Source organism: Panthera pardus, unplaced genomic scaffold (genome assembly GCF_024362965.1).
Source record: "Panthera pardus isolate Hobbes unplaced genomic scaffold, ASM2436296v1 HiC_scaffold_12, whole genome shotgun sequence".
NCBI lineage: Eukaryota > Metazoa > Chordata > Mammalia > Carnivora > Felidae > Panthera > Panthera pardus.
This window is the reverse complement of record NW_026526677.1, coordinates 16,441,151-16,454,647: the sequence shown is the minus strand read 5'-3', so window position 1 is coordinate 16,454,647 and position 13,497 is coordinate 16,441,151. Positions and strand designations below refer to the sequence as shown.

Below are 13,497 nucleotides of genomic sequence, written 5' to 3'. Positions count from 1 at the left end.
GGGGCATTAAGGAATCTACTCCTGAAAGTATTGTTGCACTACATGCTAACTAACTTGGAGGTAAGTTAAAAAAATAAAATAAAAAGAATCCAGTAAAGTCCAGACCAATGTAAATAAATAAATACATAAATAAAGAATTGATGAAAAGTATAAGCTCTTCTTTACTGTAGGAAGTCAACCTATAAAAATGTAGATGCAGTGACATAATTAGGGGTGAAAAATTACCATTTGGCAAAACCATTATAATTATTATTGCTCTGGCAAGAATTATCAGTAGATGCTGAAACTAGTAAATGAAAGTTTAAAGAGTAACAGTATACTTCCACAGCTTCAAAATATCTACCCACAAGATACTTAGTAATTACAAAGGTAAGTTTACCACTTTAAACAAATGGTCAAAATAAACATCACCAGTAACTAGAAATGAACAGAAAGTGTCTTCTGATATAATGCACTGAGAAGAACTCAGCATCATCACTTCTGTGGTAATTTTGTCTGAAGGGCTTAACCTAAATCTAATTACAAAGAAGCATCAGACAAACCCAGACTAAAGTACATTCCGCAAAGTAATCCGTACTCTTTAAAAGTGTCAATGTCATGAAATACAAAGACTCAAGAACAAAATGGTTTAGATTAAAAGAGGCTAAAGAGTCATGACAACAGAATGCAATGTATCCATCTTGAATTCTCTTTTCCTATAAAGGGGGCATTATTGGGACAACTGGTGAAATCTTAATAAGGCTTGTGCATTAGATAACAATATTGTATCAATTATAATTTTCTGATTTTGATCACTATACTATGGTCATATAAGAGAATTCCTTATTTTTTTAGGATATACATGCTGTATTTTAGGGGTAAGGGAGCATCATGTCTATAACTTACTCTTAAACAGTTCTGAAAAATAGTAATATTTATATGTGTGTATGTGAGAGAGATTGAGAAAGAGTTTGAGAGCACATGTAATAAAATATTCATATTTGAGTAATTTAGATGAAGGGTATTCAGGAATTCTTTGTGCTGTTCTTGAATCTTTTCTGTAAATTTGAAATTATGTCAAAATAAAAAAAAATTGAAATCTTAAGAGAAAAAACCCAACAACTTAAAGAATGAAAGAGTTTACTCAATGAAATTTGAATACTGGTTTTGGAGAAATATATTTGAGGTAGATATAGAGTATACTTCTGTGTAGCCTTTAAAATATTTTTAAGAACATTCTTGTTCAATTTTAGAAGATTGATGTCTATTACAAAAACTTTTTGCGGGGCGCCTGGGTGGCTCAGTTGGTTAAGCATCCATCTTCGGCTCAGGTCATGATCTCACGGTTCATGAGTTCGAGCCCCGTGTCGGGCTCTGTGCTGACAGCTCAGAGCCTGGAGCCTGCTTCGGATTCTGTGCCTCCCCCCCCCCCCCCCACTCTGTCCCTCCCCTGTTCGCTCTCTGTTTATCTCTTTCCAAAATAAACATTAAAAAATTAAAAAAAAACTTTTTGGTTTAGTTAAATACACTGAAAAATAGCAAGAATGCATTTTTATGCAGGTAGAAAAATTGTTTTGGATTTCTGGTTGTAATGGCTTACAGTGTTTATGATTTGGCCGTCTTATCCATTACAAACACATGGTAATGATACATAAAATTTTCTGAAGAGAAAATTTAAAGGACATAGCCATGTGTAAAGTCAATATAAATTCATCTATGGACCAGGAATTAAACAAACCACAATGCTAATGGGGCTCAAACCACAGACCTCCTGTGATCTGGGTTCAGAAGCAAGCATAGGAAACTGAGAACTCATCTCTTGTAGAATAGTAGAGACCAGCTGTGTCACACACAGGGCGGGAGATTTTTTTAAAAGTATGATTGCTACCTGGGAAGTGGCTTATATAAAACCTGGGACAATGAAAGGAAGCAGACAGCCTTGCAACCAGGCCTGAGTGGTCTGAGCTACTCAGGGGTCCAGTGACAGTCTCTGTGATATCCCCAATATCATTGGGAATGGAGCCTTACCTCATCCAATATAAGATCTGGTCCTAGACTAGGATCTGTCCTCAGGACAGCTGGAGAGAGTGATAGCCTCCCACTTAGGTGAGTCTACACGCTGAAATTCCAAAATATATGGGAACAACTAATGCTAAGAAAGAGCCAATAAACCCAACAATTGAAATATAAATGTACTCCAGAGAAAATAAGACTAATAATTATTTTAAATTGAGTTTGAAATAAAGTTAAGGATCCTCAGGGAAGTAAAAGAAGGAATGGTTGTTATTAAAGAGAGAGAGAGAGAGAGAGAGAGAGAGAGAGGGAGAGGGAGGGAGGGAGGGAGGGAACAACTGGATTATTTGTATTTTGAGTGTTAAATTTTATAAGTCCTTCCTATATTTTGGATACTAACCCTTTATCAGATGTGTCATTTGCAAATGTCTTCTCCCATTCCATAGGTTGCCTTTAGTTTTGTTGATTGTTTCCTTTGCTGTGCAGAAGCTTTTTACTTTGATGAAGTCCCAATTGTTTATTTTTGCTTTTGTTTCCCTTGCCTCAGGAGACATATGTAGTAAGAAGTTGCTATGGCTGATGTCAAAGAGGTTACTGCTTATGTTCTCCTCTAGGATTTTAATGGTTTCCTGTCTCACATTTAGGTCTTCAATGCATTTTGAATTTATTTTTGTGTAGGGTGTAAGAAAGTGGTCCAGTTTCATTCTTTTGCATGTTGCTATCCAGTTTTCCCAACACTATTTGTTGAAGAGACTGTCTTTTTTTCATTGGATATTCTTTCCTGCTTTGTCGAAAATTAATTGACCATATCGTTGTGGGTTCATTTCTGGGTTTTCTGTTCTGTTCCATTGATCTATCTGTTTATTCTTGTGCCAGTACCATACTGCCTTAATCACTACAGCTTTGTAATATAACTTGAAGTCTGGAATTGTGATGCTTTGCTTTTGTTTTTCAAGATTGCTTTGGCTGTTCGGGGTCCTTTGTGGTTCCATACAGATTTTAGGATTGTTTGTTTTAGCTCTGTGAAAAAATGCTGTTGGTTTTTTGATAGGGATTCCATTAAATGTGTAGACTGTTTTGGGTAATATAGACATTTTAACAATATTTGTTCTTCCTATCCATGAGCATGGAATGTCTTTCCATTTCTTTATGTCTTCTTCAATTTCTTTCATCAGTGTTTTCTAGTTTTCAGAGTACAGATTTTTTACCTCTTTGGCTAGGTGTATTCCTAGGTATCTTATGGGCTTTGGTGCCTCTGTAAATGGGATTGATTCCTTGATTTCTCTTTCTGCTGCTTCATTATTTTTGTATAGAAATGCAACAGATTGATGTATGTTGTATTCGGTGACTTTACTGAATTTGTGTATCAGCTCTAACAATTTTGTACTGGAGTCTTTTGGGTTTTCTACATATAGCATCATGTCATCTGCAAATAGTGAAAGTTTGACTTCCTCCTTGCTGATTTGGATGCCTTTTATTTCTTTGTGTGTCTGACTGCTGTGGCTAGGACTTCCAGTACTATGTTAAGTAACAATGGGGAGAGTGGACATCCCTGTCTTATTCCTGACCATAGAGGAAAAGTTCTCAGTTTTTTCCCACTGAGGATGATATTAGCTGTGGGTTTTTTGTATATAGCCTTTATTATATTGAGGTATGTTCCCTCTAACCCTACTCTGTTGAGGGTTTGATCATGAATGGATGTTGTACTTTGTCAAATGCTTCTGCATCTACTGAAAGGATCATATCATTCTTATCCTTTCTTTTATTAATGTGGTGTATCACGTTGATTGATTTGCAAATATTGAACTATCCTTGTAACCCAGGAATAAATCCCACTTGATCATGGTGAATGATTCTTTTACTGTTGGATTTGATTTGCTAGTATTTTGTTGAGAATTTTTGCATCCATGTTCATTAGGGATATTAGCCTATAGTTCTCTTTTTTAGTGGAGTCTTTCTCTGGTGTTGGTATTAGGGTGATGCTGGCCTCATTGAATGAATTTGGAAGTTTCCTTTCATTTCTATTTTTTAGAATAGGTTGAGAAGAATAGGTATTCACTCTTCCTTATTTTTTTAATTATTTATTTATTTTGAGAGAGAGAGAATGTGAGCAGGGGGAGGGACATAGAGAGAGGAGAGAAAGAATCACAAGTAGGCTTTGTGCTGACAGCACAATGCAGGGCTCAGTCTCATGAACCCATGAGATCATGCATGACCTGAGCTGAAATCAAGAGTTGAACACATAACTGACTGAGCCACCCAGCTGCCCCTCATCCTTCTTTCAGTGTTGGACGGAATTCACCTGTGAAGCCATCTGGCCCTGGACTTTTGCTTGTTGGGAGATTTTTGATCATTGATTCAGTTTCTTTGCTGGTTATTGTTTTCTATTTCTTCTTGTTTCAGTTTTGGTAGTTTATGTGTTTCTAGGACCACTTTGTCCAATTTGTTGGCATATAGTTTTTCATAATATTCTCTTATAATTATTTGTATTTCTGAGAGGTGACTTCTCCTCTCTCATTTGTGATTTTATTTATTTGGGCCCTTTCTCTTTTGTTTTTGATAAGTCTGGCTAGAAGTTTATCAATTTTATTAATGTTTTCAAAGAACCAGCTCTTGGTTTCATTGATCTGTTTTATTGCCCAAAAAACAAATAATCCATTTCAAAAATGGGCAGAAGACATGAATAGACATTTGTCCAAGGAAGACATACAGATGGCCAAGAGACACATGAAAAGATGTTTATCATCACTCATCATCAGGGAAATACAAATCAAAACTACAATGAGATATCACCTCACACCTGTCAGAATGACTAAAATTAACAACACAGGAAACAACAGGTGTTGGTGAGTATGTGAAGAAAGGGGAGCCCTCTTACACTGTTGGTGAGAATGAAAAATGGTGCAGCCACTCTGGAAAACAGAATGAATGTTCCTAAAAAAGTTAAAAATAGAATTACCATATGATCCAGCAATTGCACTGCTAGGTATTTACCCAAAGGATACAAAAATACTACTTTGAAGGGATACATGCACTCCAATGTTTATAGTAACATTATCAAGAATAGCCAAATTATGGAAAGAGCCCAAATGTCCATTGACTGATGAGTGGATAAAGAAGATATGGTATGTATATATAATGGAATATTACTCTACCATAAAAAATGAAATCTTGCCATTTGCAATGGTGTTGATGGAGCTAGAGAGTATTTTGCTAAGTGAAATAAGTTAGTCAGAGAAAGATAAATACCATATGATTTCAGTCTATGTGGAATTTAAGAAACAAAACCAATGAACATAGGGAGAAAAAAGAGAAAGGCAAACCAAGAAACAGACTCTTAACTTTAGAGAACAAACCGATGGTTACCAGAATGAGGTGGGTGGGTGGGGGGATGGGTTAGATGGGTGGGGGGGATTAAGGAGGGCACTTTTGATGAGCACTGGGTGTTGTATGGAAGTGATGAATCACTGAATCGTACACCTGAATCTAATATTACACTCTGTTAACTGACTGGAATTTAAATAAAAACTTGAGAGAGAAAAAAAACCCATGTAAATTCTTTAAAACACCAATTAGGGGCGCCTGGGTGGCTCAGTCAGTTGAGCATCCGACTTCAGCTTAGGTCATTATCTTGTGGTCTGTGGGTTCGAGCCCCGCATCGGGCTCTGTGCTAACAGCTCAGAGCCTAGAGCCTGCTTGGGATTCTGTGTCTCTCTCTCTCTCTGCCCCTCCCCTGCTCATGCTTTGTCCTTCTCTCTGTCAAAAATAAATAAACAGCAAAAAAAATTTTTTTAAATGCCAATTAAACGTTCTAGAAATAAAAAAGCTACTGACATATTAAAAAATTCAACAGAGAGAATAAATTTTAGACTAGACATAATAGAATAAAGAGTACATAATTTGGAAGATAATACTAAGGTTAACACAGAGATAAAAGATGAAAATTATGAACGGACACAAAAAAGACACAGAGAGGCTAAATGTATATCTACTAGGGGAAGAAAAGGATAGAGAGGATGACAGTGAAGCAATATTTTAAAAGATACTTGCTGAGACTATTTTCCAGGATTGACAAAAGATGTAAGTCAGATTAAAGTATTGAGCAAGATAACTAAAAATACACCTACATGATAGACACGTGGTGTAATCCACAGAACATTAATGATAAAGAAAATAGCATATATGAATGGTAAGAATGATTAACTCCATGAGGAATGGCAGGAGTTTGACAGATGGTCTCTCGACAACAATGATAGATGCCAGATGACAATGGAGTAGGATCTTTGAAGTGCTAAGAGAAGATAAATGACAACCCAGAATTCTCCACCTGGTTAAACTATTACTCCAGAGGGTAAAATAAAGATATTTTCAAGAAGATGAAAACTGAGAGCATTTACCACCCACAGCCTTTTGTGGAAACGGCAGGCCTGTGAATATTCAGAAATTCACAATTTGAAGTTAAAAAAAGCTTAGAAAACCTGAAGTTGTTTTTGCTGATTTTTCAACAAACTCATTTGGGGGCAAACTTGATCTGGACTAGTTTATGAGGCTATCTTTGGTCTTTATTTATAGTCCTTAGTGTAAGGATATGTTTCGCTGTGGAAATTTTAATATGCTTGACTATGGGCAGCTACCCCAGCCCCATTGGTGGTGCTATATCACATCTGGTTTGTGCAGCATATTGCCTTTATAAAATCCAAAAATTTGTCGATTCCAAAACAGAGAGGTCCAAAGTGATAAGTGATTGTGGACCTGTCTTAAAGGATGGTGTACTTTAGCAGGAAAACAATTGAACCAAGAGGGAAGGAACAGAATGAGAAACAATAGTGAGCGAGGTAATATGATATGTTGATAAGTGGAATTAACTATTGATCTTTAAAAATAATTATTTTTTACATTTAAAAAGATGGAAGTCAAAAGAAATAAAGCACATCCAAATTGGAAAGGAAAAGGTAAAACTATCTATTTGCAGATGACATTATCCTACCTGTAGAAAATCCCAAAGAATCCACAAAAGAGCTACCAGCCCTAATGAACATCAGCAAAGATGCAGGATATCAAATCAACATACAAAAGTCCATTGTGTTTTTATAAACTAGCAATCAGTCATCAAAAGGAAATTAAGAGAGCAATTCTATTTATAATAGCATCTAAAAGAATTAAATACTTAGGGATAAATCCAACCAAGAAAGCAAAGGATTTGCACCCTGCAAACTACAAAACACTGCTGAATGAAATCTAAAAATACCTATAAAATTGGAAAGACATTGTTCATTGATAGGAAGATTTAGCATTGTTAAGATGTCAATACTATCCAAATAAATCTACAGATTTGATACAAACTGTACCAAAATTCTAACAGACTTTTTCAGAGAAATGGAATCGCTGATCCTCAAATTAATATGGAATTGCAAGAGGTTTCAGAAAGCCAGGATAATCTTAAAAAAGAAGAAAGTTGGAAGACTCCAACTTTCTAACTTTGAAACTTAATACAAAAACTACAGTACTTAAAACAGTATAGTATTGGCATAAAGACAGACATAAAGACTACTGTGATAGAATTGAGAGCCCAGAAACAAACCCTTACATGTATGGTCAATTGATTTTCAACATGGGTACCATTCATTGGGGAAAGGACTGTTCGATAAGTCCTTCCAGAAAGTGGTGCTGGGGAAACTAGATATCCACATGCAAAAGAAGTTGACCCATACCTTATACCTTATATAAACATTAACTCAAAATGATCAAGAACTTAAACTTAAGAGCTAAAACTATAAAACCATGAGAAGAAAATAACTGAATGTCTTCATGGCATTATAACTGACAGCAAACCAAAAGCATGGGGAAAAAAATAAAAAAATAGATAAAATGGACTTCATCAAAATTAAGAACTTTTTGTGCATCAAAGGGTACTATCAAGAAGGCAAGAAAACAACCTGAAGAATGAGAGAAAATGTTTTCAAGTCATATATCTTATAAGGGATTCATATCCAGAATATATAAAGAACTCCTACAACTCAACAACAAAAAAAGTTCTTAAAAGATGGGCAAACAGGGCAGTTGGGTGGCTCAGTCAGTTGAGCGTCCGACTTACGGCTTAGGTCATGATCTCCCAGTTCGTGGGTTTGAGCCCTGCGTCAGGCTCTGTGCTGACAACTCAGAGCCTGGAGCCTGCTTCAGATTCTGTGTCTCCCTCTCTCTTTGCCCCTCCCCCACTCACGCTCTGTCTCTGTCTCTCTCAAAAATAAACATTAAAAAAATTTTTTTAGGGGCACCTGGGTGGCTCAGTCAGTTAAGTGTCTGACTTCGGCTCAGGTAACGATCTTGTGGTTCATGAGTTTGATCCCTCCATCAGGCTCTGTTCTGACAGCTCAGAGACTAGAGCCCACTTCAGATTCTGTGTCTCCCTCTCTCCAGTTGGCCCCTCCACCATTTGCTCATTTTCTCTCTCTCTCCCTCTCCCTCAAAAATAAATAAACATTAAAAAAATTTAGAAAAAAAATTTTAATGGGCAAAGGACTTAGACATTCCTCCAGAGAAGATATACACATGGGCAATAAGTACATGAGAAGATGCTCAACATGGAAATACAAATCAAAACCACAATGAGATACCACCTCATACCTACTAGGATGAGTATTTACACACACACACAGGAAAAGTGTTGGTGAGGATTTGGAGAAATTGGAACCTTTGTGCATTGCTATGAGAATGTAAAATGGTGCAGCAACCAGGAAATACAGTTTGGTGGTTTCTCAAAAGGTTAAACATATAGCTACTGTATGACCTAGCAATTCCACTTCTGGGTATATACCTAGAAGAACTGAAAGCAGAATATTTGAAGAAGAGATATTTGTATACCAATGTTCATTAAAGCACTATTCATTATAGTAGTGCGACCCATGTGCTCATTAGCAGATCAATGGATAAGCAAATGTGGTATACATACATGGAATATTATTCATCCTTAAAAAGGAATGAAATTTCATATAAATCACAACATGGGTGGACCTTAAAAACTTAGTGAAATAAGCCAAACACACAGGGAAAAAATTGTACAATTCCACTTATAAGAGGTACCTAGAATAGACAAATTCTTAGAGACAGAGAGGAATAGAGGTTACAAGAGTATGGGAGGAAGGTCGAGGGGGGAGTTACTGTTTAATGTATATAGGGTTGTTGTTGGGGATAATGATAAAGTTGTGTGTGTAGATAGTGGTAATGGTTATACAGCATCATGAATGTATTAAAGCTACGGAATTGTACACTTATAACAGTTAAAACGACAAATGTGTTATGGTTAAAATAATAAATATTATAAACATTTTACCACAGTAAAAAAAAAAAGTTTTAAATTTAAAAAGATAGAAGTCAAATTCTGGAAAATAATATCAGAAGATGAGAGGGGCGCCTGGGTGGCGCAGTCGGTTAAGCGTCCGACTTCAGCCAGGTCACGATCTCGCGGTCCGTGAGTTCGAGCCCTGCGTCAGGCTCTGGGCTGATGGCTCGGAGCCTGGAGCCTGCTTCCGATTCTGTGTCTCCCTCTCTCTCTGCCCCTCCCCCGTTCATGCTCTGTCTCTCTCTGTCCCAAAAATAAATAAAAAACGTTGAAAAAAAATTTTTTAAAAAAGAAGATGAGAAGAGTGCTCCTGGGTTGGTTATTTAGAGTGTGCTTTGGTTCTTGTCTTGCTTTGGAGAGTAACAAAGATGATGAGTGATTTGGCATTTTAAGAAATGTGTAGCTACTAATTTGAAAAGATATATGCATCCATGTTTATCACAGCATTATTTACAATAGCCAAGATATGGAAGCAACCTAAGTATCCACTGATGGATGAATGGATAAAGAACATGTGGTATACACGTACAGTGGAATATTACTCAGCCATAGAAAAGAATGAAATCTTATCATTTCTGACAACATGGATGAGCCTACAGGGTATTACACTAAGTGAAATAACTCAGAGAAGAACAAAAACCGTATGATTTCATTTATATGTGGAATCTAAAAAACAAAACAAATGAACGAATACACATACACTGTGGAGAGTAAGATGGAGTCACTCATGTCAAGCAGGGGCCTGTGTCAAGCAATGATGCAAACATTTAAGGGTACTGTAGCTACCAGGTATCAGTCAGACCAGCACCAGCTGACCACACCCCAGAACTGATAACAAGCAGGAGCAGAGGAGGTCTGCAGGGGCCCAAGACTGATTAAATCCCTTTAAAAGGGGAAGATTTTTGCAGCAAAATGTCACTCCTCAGACATTGAGGAGACACTGACCCCTCTATGTCTGACCACTTTAAAAAGGCGGCATCTGCGAAAGCTCTGTCCGATTGATCTCTGAACAGAACTGGGATCGTCTGAGGCTTGAACAGAATAAGCAGTAAGTGCTGAGAGCTGACCCGGACCAGACTGGACCGGACCGTGGCCTTATCTCAACGACACATCCACAGACTGACTTCAAGTTTGGTTCGTTAACTTCCTACCCGCTATGTTGTTTGTTGTGTGACTTGTCTTGCCTTTTGCTCTGTGTGTTGTGTAAGAAGCCAAGTTAATCACATGGTGAAATGTCATTTGAGTTTGGAATCCTGAACCTGCTTTATAATCATGTTAACCTTGCTTTATGACTGAATAAAGCTGACATCGTGGAAACACATAACTCGTGTGTGTACCTTCATAGCGTGCTCGTGACATACACAAACGGCAACAGTCTCATAAATACAGAGAACAAATTGATGGTTGCCAGAGAGGAGGGGGAGGGAGATGGGTAAAATAGGTGAAGGGGTTTAAGAGTTACAATCTTCCAGTTATAAAATAAATAAGTCATGGGGATGAGAAGTACAGCATAGGGAATATAGTCAACTGTAAAAACTTTATATGGTGACAGTTGGTGACTACTCTTACCACGGTGAGCACTGCATGATGTACAGAACTGTCGAAATCACTGTCCTGTACACCTGAAACTAATGTAACATTGTATGTCAGCTATACTTCAATAAAAAAAATGTGTAGCTAAATATGTATGTTTAATGTTTAAGAGGAATTCTAAGAAGTTACAGATTCTGTCATAGCTTCCGATCTAATGGCGGGGGGAGAGAGAAAAGTAAAAAAGAAAAAGCTTTACTAACACAATAGAAAGCAGGAAAAGAAAAACAAGTCAAAGAAGAATAATTTATGGAAAAGATAAAATAAGATGGCAGAAATTAATCAGATTTTAAAAACCTCGCTTTTTAAAATACAGAGACTGTAAGGTTGGGTAAAAAAAATCCAGCTATATACTACTCACAAGAGAAATATCTGACACAAAATGACCCAGGAGAATGGAAATTAAAAAGCACGGTAAAAGATATGCCAGGCAAATACTGATCAAAACACAGTTGAGTATCGCAATATTACAATACAAATAGCAGACCAAAGTCCTGGACTTTTTTTTTTTTTTATTTAAAAAAAAAATTTTTTTTTTTTTAACATTTATTTATTTTTGAGACAGAGAGAGACACAGCATGAACGGGGGAGGGTCAGAGAGAGGGAGACACAGAATCTGAAACAGGCTCCAGGCTCTGAGCCATCAGCACAGAGCCTGACACGGGGCTTGAACTCACGAACCGCGAGATCATGACCTGAGCCGAAGTCGGACGCTTAACTGACTGAGCCACCCAGGCGCCCCCAAAGTCCTGGACTTTTAAAAAGTTTATAAAATGCCAACTTTTAAGTATTTCCAGTGTGGCTAACTATAAATATAAATCTGATAATTTCTATCTAGTATTGTGTATTTTTTTCTGATCTTTCTAGATCAACTGCCAAAGGGATTTATAGAGTAGTATGTACTATGTGTTAGATAATGTAATGGAGGCTAAAATGAGTACAACCTAATTGCTTATTACATAGAACTTATAGTCTATAGGGGAAGTAAGTCCAATAACTTAAAAAAAATTTTTTTTTAATGTTTATTTATTTTTGAGAGAGACAGAAAGCAAGCAAGGAAAGGGCAGAGAGAGAGGGAGACACAATCCGAAGCAGGCTCCAGGCTCTGAGCTGTCAGCACAGAGTCTGACATGGGGCTTGAACTCACGAACTATGAGACCATGACCTGGGCCGAAGTTGGACACTCAACCGACTGAGGCACCCAGGCGCCCCAGTCCAATAACTTTTTAAAAAGGCAGCAGATTGTGAGTAGCAGTAATGAGAAGTAAGTCGTGGTGGGAATTGGGCATGAGTGTAGAATCGGGGAAAAAACTTCTTGCAAAATGTGGCATTTGAGATGGTCCTGAAAAACTGGATAGAAATTTCAACAGATGGAGATAGGGAAAAGATATTTCAGGTTGAAGAGAAACAGTAAAGCCTCGAGCAATATATTATATTTTCTGCTTTTTTGTTACAGCCATCTTATGTAAAATAATTTCCACTGATTATATTAAGATTGTCTATTGACTCTTTAAGTAAAGTGATTGTGATCTCCATACTGACCAGCTGAATTTTATTGGTAGGGATTATCTAAAGGCAGTAATGTAAATACAATTATAAATCTTTTTACTGTATTCAGTATTATATGTCCTTGGCCTATCAGTTTGTTTTTTAAAATTCTGATTTTATAACTTCTTATGTAAATTCTTATCTGTACAATGAGTCTCAGCCAGAGTCTTCAATGCATAAATTATTCCCTAGTTTTAAAAAAAGATATTTTAAAAAAGCTACACTAAGGATATAATTTCACTAGTCTTAGTTTCTTTACAGCCTAGACTATGACCTAGACACCAGCTTTTTTCCCATGGGGGGTATGAAGCATACTTTGGGACTAATTCTTTTCTCGATAGCTTCATAAATTTAGACTAGATTGTTATCATTTTAGACGTCATTTGCTAGAAATGTGACCTACCCCATTTACCTGTAACAGCTCATTTGCTTTATTTTTCATTTTCCTTTGCTCAAGACAATAGCATTGCAAACTGCATGGTTAGGTTAACACTTTCATTGCCTTTTAAAAATTGTTCCTCTAACCTAATCCTTCACCAGATGTTTTCCTCATACTTCCTCATAGTGTCTCAGAAGTAGATTTCTATGCTAGTTTTCCACGGGGAGAAGAGTAGGTAATTTGATTTTTCATAGTGTTATTAATATTACCAGGAAGAAGCTAATTTTATCTTAAGTGATAACACACTCTATATTAAAGACAGGTTAGATGTTCCCCTCAGAACTTGGTCAGGAAAAAGGAAAATGGAACAGATGCCTCCTGAAATTTTTTCCTGTTTGGTTCAGAGATTCAGATCCTTCCCTCCTGCGCCCTCCCCGCCCCCCCCTCCCCCTTAAATGGTCAGCAAGTGAAAAGTGGCATTTGGAATTTCCACTGTCTCTCTATTGCTTTGCCATCTTTAGTTTAATGCCTGTTTCTCTACAAAGATTAACACATTTTCCACTCCTGATATACTTGTCAGGGAACTTAGGAGTTTTCTGGAACCTGAAGTCTGCCTTTGGTTGTGATGATTACTGGATAATTGCCTATT

The 13,497-nt window shown here is 36.9% G+C and overlaps 1 protein-coding gene across 4 annotated transcripts in view; it reads left to right on the top strand.

Annotated features, from left to right (window-relative positions):
• Positions 1-13,497, top strand: part of CSTPP1 (centriolar satellite-associated tubulin polyglutamylase complex regulator 1) — a 202,791-nt gene that overhangs the window by 71,216 nt on the left and 118,078 nt on the right. The gene's annotated exons all lie outside the window — the stretch shown is intronic.